This window comes from Panthera tigris, chromosome B3 (genome assembly GCF_018350195.1).
Source record: "Panthera tigris isolate Pti1 chromosome B3, P.tigris_Pti1_mat1.1, whole genome shotgun sequence".
NCBI classification, from domain to species: Eukaryota; Metazoa; Chordata; class Mammalia; order Carnivora; family Felidae; genus Panthera; species Panthera tigris.
Window position 1 is genome coordinate 104636758 of NC_056665.1, and position 6006 is coordinate 104642763.

The 6006-nt window shown below is 46.4% G+C and overlaps 1 protein-coding gene across 3 annotated transcripts in view; it reads right to left on the reverse strand.

Annotated features, from left to right (window-relative positions):
- ARMH4 (armadillo like helical domain containing 4) overlaps positions 1-5458 on the reverse strand; it is a 125910-nt gene extending 120452 nt beyond the window's left edge. For 2 of the 3 annotated variants that reach the window (XM_007095242.3, XM_042989789.1), the window contains exon 1: positions 2879-2952. The gene's annotated coding sequence lies outside the window, so the exon portion shown is untranslated. Of the gene's footprint in view, positions 1-2878; positions 2953-5357 lie in introns of those variants that run through there. The other variant, XM_042989788.1, reaches the window with a different exon arrangement.
- Positions 5459-6006: the final 548 nt, after the last annotated feature.

The window sequence follows — 6006 nt, forward strand, 5'->3', positions numbered from 1 at the left end:
GTACTCTGTGTCTTCGTTATCTTAAATGAACTCAATTCAAGAACATTTAACATACAAAAGAATATTTCTCTAACTTTTCTTTCACACCATGGCTGCTCCTTCTTTCTACTATATCCATCCATGCACATTAATTCAGGTAAATAAACTCTAACCAAATTGCTGATAGTGGTATTGGCTTCTAATAATAGCTTGAAAAGCATGCCTTTCAGAGCAAATCAGTAGCACTTTGTCTATCATTTGCTATCGGGGTATCCTCATGGCTCGGCAGTCCGCTGAACAATTTACTGCATTTCTGCCACCAGTGGGCAGATAAGCTGTTCTGTCAACCATTGTCTTTGATCTTAAATAGATACAGTCCAGAACCTGTTTCTTTGTCAAGTCGAGGCACAGTCAAGTTACAAAGACAAATGAAAGACAACATAAGAAGATACAGATTTAGCCGTCTTGCTAGATTTAATAACCAGGATTTTTTTAAACGCTTTTTCAACACCATTTCCAACTGAAATGTCTACTGCTGATTTTGTGTGTTACCAACATGTAGACACAGAAGGGAACCAGCATGTTAAAACATTCTTATCACTGGCAAACTTCCTTTTTTCCAAAGGAAATGAGTTCCATGGGTAGTATGTAAGGAACATGAACATTGCCCTAAGAGTACTCAAGATACAGGAGGCCTATAGAGAATGCCAAAAAGCTGGTAACAATCTCCCTGATATTTTCCTTTTCTTGGGATAAACACAAATACCGTAAGTAGCTGGTATAGAGTTTGGGGAAGAAAGCTGCCTCATCTTAGATTTTCACTGTCCCCTGGAAGAAACTTGGATACCACCTCAAACGCACCGTCTTCTTCACCTAAACTTTGGTGTCATCCTGAACTCTTCTCTATAGTCTAGATTTCACAACTTCTGTGGATCCTTCCCCCATAATGTCTCTTGGAATTGGCCTTCTCATCACCTCACTGGACTGTTACTATTTTAATTGCCTTTCAACCGATGATCCTGTTCAAACTCTCTTCTCTCCAATCCATTTTACACAATCCAGATGGCTTATTCTTAACAATAAAAATGACAATAACCAATCAAAAATGGCCACCATTTGGAGGATGCTACATGCCAGGTGTTGTGAGTGCCTTATGTAAATTACCTTATTTAATCCTAACAACAACCTAATCTATCATTATCTCCATTTTTTATTAGCTGAGAAAGTGACAGGTTTACAGAGGACAATTAACCTGCCTACGTGAGCCTAGTTTCTGAACTTGTGAATTGTCAAACTTCATGTTGCCCCCTTTTGCCCAACGCATCCTTTAATGTCACGAAGTTTACAACCGCCAAATTCCATATCTATAAGACAACCCACACCACTAACTCCCCTACAAACCATCACCAGCCGAGTATATTGCCCTCTTACCTGCCATCCTCATTCCAGGTTCCTAAGTTTTGCTCACAACACTGCACTAGCCAGAACACTCCCTCCTTCCCTACCCAGGTATCTAAACCCTGCCGCCTTCCCCCCACATCCTGTTTACTAACTGCTGTCACAAAAATGCCTGGCCCAATCTCTTCCCATCCTTCTCCCAACTTCTCTGGCACAAATCATCACGTCCGTAAGTCTTGCCACCTCAAATGAGATTCGGTCCTTTGCATGCAAACACTGGTGTTTTAGCTTCCTTTGTCTGCCATATAATTACTAATAATGGTAGGCATGGAGAGGAGGTGTTCAATAAATATTTGCTGCAGTGAAGCGAATGTAAATAACTGTTTAAGAGTGTGAAAAAGAATGCTCAGAGTCTCCATTTTATACTGTAAGATTTTCAATGAAATTGCATGGTCTATCCATGTCTAAATGTGTATTTTGTTCAGACCTGGCCAATTTTGGCTACTTATTCCATGTATCATTTTAATAATAGTAATAATTACCTGCATTCTCACTTCTGCTATATTTTAGGTTTTCAGAGTTAATTTCATTAAAAAAAAAATAGATCAGCATTTACAAGTGACGAGTCTCAGAGCTTCAGGTCGACTTGCTTCCCAATTATCATCTCATCTTTTAAAAACCTGTTAGCGGGGTGTCTGGGTAGCTCAGTAGGTTAAGCGTCATACTCTTGGTTTTTCAGCTCAAGGTCATGATCTCATGGCTCGTGAGATGGAGCCTCACATCCAGCCCTGCCCACATCCAGCCCTGTGCTGACAACACGGAGCCTGCTTGGGATCCTCTCTCTCTGTCCCTCCCCCACTTGCTCTTGCTCTCTCTCTCTCTAACTCTCTCTCACACACTTTCACAATAAGTAAATAAATAAACTTAAAAAATAAATTAAAAATAAAAATAAAAACCAATTAGTGATTCTTTGATTGATGAGGGGAAAAGGAAAACTCTGTCCCTTGTTTGTGTCTTAATTATCTTTCCATTTTGTACATCCCCTGATCCTCAATAATTAACTTGTCATTGTCCTACCTTTTTAATCCTTAAGGTTCTCTCGCCAATGCTATTTAATTTGTCTAAAGCCAAGCTTATCAAGATTCTGACCCTATTGACCCAGCTGTGGCACATGGCATTACGGTACCCCATTTCTGACTCACTGTGCTACTGATAACTGTCATTGGCCTAATATATTGGCTTTAAGATCATCTGGACCTCATCATCCTTCACTTTAAATTGAGTAGCTGGAATGACAGAGGATCCTTTCAGCAGCATGTTTGGCCACAGTGGAAGAAGGGAGAACAGAATAACTAGAAAGAAAAGCCTGGTTCCCTAGGAGCAAAGCAGCATCAGTGCTGACAGGGAAGAGGATGAGTAAGCTGGGGTCAAGAAGGTTACACTGGCAACTACCAGCAAAGTGCTTTACCATCCCCGCAGACCACAACTAGGTTATACATACCGAGCCCAAGAGCTTTGTTCTCTCCACAATGCAGCACTGCAGACCAATGAAGATGTTAGTGCCTGTGGCCTCTAGTGCATCATCCTATCCCTGGGAAAAGAAGCTGAACTGAAGATTTAAATACTGGCTTCAAGTTCCAGCTCTACCTTGGGCAAATCACTGAAACTCAGCTGCCTTGTTGCAAGATGGAGGTAACAATGCTCATTCTGTTTTCTTCAAAGGGTGGACAAGAGACAAAACATGATAACAGACATGAAAACAGTTTGAGGAAAAAGTTTTAAGTATCATTCAATTTAAGATATATTAATGTGATATTGACATACGATCCCCTCAAACTACCGAAATGTGAGCAATTTGAAACATCCATAGTGTCTTTTTTCCCTGTAGATATTTCCATGGAGCTTCCTCCTTTGGCTTCTCACGTAGACCAAGTGACCTGGGAATTGCCTGATGGTTGCAGAATCCTATCCTAATCCATCTTGGTCAACAAGCTCTTCTCCATCCATCATACAATTCTCTTCCATGACCTGATTTGACATGGAGAAAGTAAACCCGATTTTACTGGAGAAAGTAATCCCCAGGTAGACATTTCAAGGAATAAACATAACATCTCACATTTCAAGCTGAAACTTGATTCAGATACTTTTCTTACAATCACCCGTAAACACAATATGGGAAAACAGGATTGACCACACATCTTAATTATAGAATGAGTTTTCATTCTACAGAGATTAAACCCAGCTTCCTTATGTAAGGGAAAAAAAATTCAACAAACAAAAAATTCAATTCCATACACAACTTTTCAGGCAAACATCTGCTAAATAAAGAATAAGTATACCTTTGGTTCAAAAGTGGAAATTTTCTATAACAGGTAAGCCTATCTTCCCAATTTGGTTCTATCTGTGCATTAACCCATTTCTGTAATAGCAAATTATGATATTAAAAAGTCTAGCAGGAAACACCAGAATGTAAGATAAGGAGCCTCCTATGAAAACAAAGACAAATCCACGTTTCCCTAATTGGCTCTGTTGCCGTAGCTACCTTAGACTTGGTGAGTCTTGGGAATTTTGTGAATAAACACAATCAATATCAAGTCAGCCGCATAAGTGCTTGGTTCATTATTATGACAAACCCAACAGCTCTACCTTAGGCATATGTGTAAGTCAGATCACTCTTAAATCACTACTGTGTGTAAAAGCAGCAATGCTGTACTACTGTGAAATCTAACCCCGGTTGTGAGTTTCTTTCAATAGATGCTACAGAGGGTTTCTGCCGGCAAGTGAGGAGAAATCAGTCAATGACTTTAAATAAGCTTGGCTTCAATAATACTCCTTAGAGTCCAACAGCGTCATGTGTGATCAAGGAAATACACTAAAAAGAAGGGGAGGCAGGCAAATTCTCACCACACATGTTGCTTCCTAGAGAAGTCCTTCAGAGCTCTATGGATGGTTTTGTGAACCACTCCTGCTCCCCCTTAAGTTTGGAACTAAAACTTCCAGAGACAGAATGCAGACACTTTAAAGCATCCTGTCTTCTCTCCTCTGCACAGAAATTAGGTGCTAAGATCCCGGCAGGTCCTTGGGCTCGGCTCGGGAAGGCAAAGATTTCTCATCTTTGAGAACTCCAAACTCTTGAGAGTCCTATATTTTGTTCACTCCGGCTACCTTCAGCCCGCTCACCAGCCATGGCTTACATATTTGGAATCTACGCAGGTCGGGCTCTGTCCGTGACCAGGAGGCACATTTGCTATCTAGGCACCTCCAGGCAACACCTCCCAGCCATTCCGTGGTCTCAGGCAGAGCCTGACCTCCTCCGTGTCTAACCCACAAGCCCTCTTTCCAGTTAAGCGACCTTTCCAAGCAGCATCCTCCTGCCGTGTCCTGGAGGACCGGTCAGGGTCTGAGCAAGGAGGTTCCGTGACATTTCTGCACTAAACACTCAACTGTTGGTCTTCTGCAAAGTAGCAGAACACATTTCAGTGGCCACCGCAGCCCCCTTTCGCTCCTCGGCTGCTGGACACTGATTGGCATCGGGGACACAGCGATCGATGCTCTCTGAAAGGAGCTGATCAGAGTCTTCAGGAACTTCTCTACCACCGCCGAGAGACTGGGAGGGGAGGGAGAGAAGAAAGAAAAGCCCACACAAAAGCAGCCAGCCCTGCAAGCCCCGCCAGCACAAAGGCCCGCGCGCTGGTGCGGAGCCGGGAGGCTGGGCTGGAGCGAGGAGTGCGGCGAGTCCTCCGAGGCCTGCGCGCCGCGCCCAGCGCGCCCCGAGCTGCCCCCCGCGCACCCCGCGTCGGGGCACAGCGTTCCGGTGGGGGCTCTGGGCGCACGCCTGGAGCGCCCCGGGCTGCCGCCCTCCCCGGACCGCAGCGCTCCCGGGGCGACCCCGCGCCGCCCCGGGCTCCGGCTCCGTCTCTGCGCGGAGCCCCGTCTGCAGGCGCGGCCGCTCGAGCGGCAGGAGCCGGGCCCGTGCTCACCTGTGCGCCTTCAGCCGAGCAGCGCGCGGAGGAGAGCGGCGGCGCCCGCGCTGGGCATCCCCGGCGCGGCCCCTGCAGCTGCGGCGGCTCCCTCAGCCGTCTGGGACGCCAGGAGGAGGACGCTTCGCTTTGTTGCTTATTCATGAGGCCGCGACGAGGGCTGGGGATTGGGCGGCGGGGAGATGTGCTCGCCCCGCCTCCGCTGGCACCGACACCCTATGCCGACGCCTCACGCCCCTAGGCGCGCACGTCCCGGCCTCGGCTCTCGCGTTCCGAGCCGAGTGGCCGGGCTGCGTCCCGCTCTGGTCCGGGCTCCTGGGACCCCTCCGGAGACCCCCCCCCCCCCCAGTCCTGCTGTCCCTCTTCGAAGCCTGGCCTTTTGTGGCAGCAGTTCCTCGGTGCCTTCGGCCAGGGCACTGTTTTCGCTGGAAGAGCCGAATTTCTCTGGTCCTTGGAGAGGGCAAAGGGTGCACGTCGGAGGCTGCAGGATATTCCTGGTGTGAACTGTGCGGCTTAGGAGTGCCTCTAAGTAGGCTCTTGTAAAGTAGTCCCAAACAAAGTGTTCCCTTCTCAGAGAAGTTAACAACAAGCGCCTACTAAGAAGTATGCTTTATTGAGCCCTTAGTCCTGCCGAGATCAATGCTGGGTG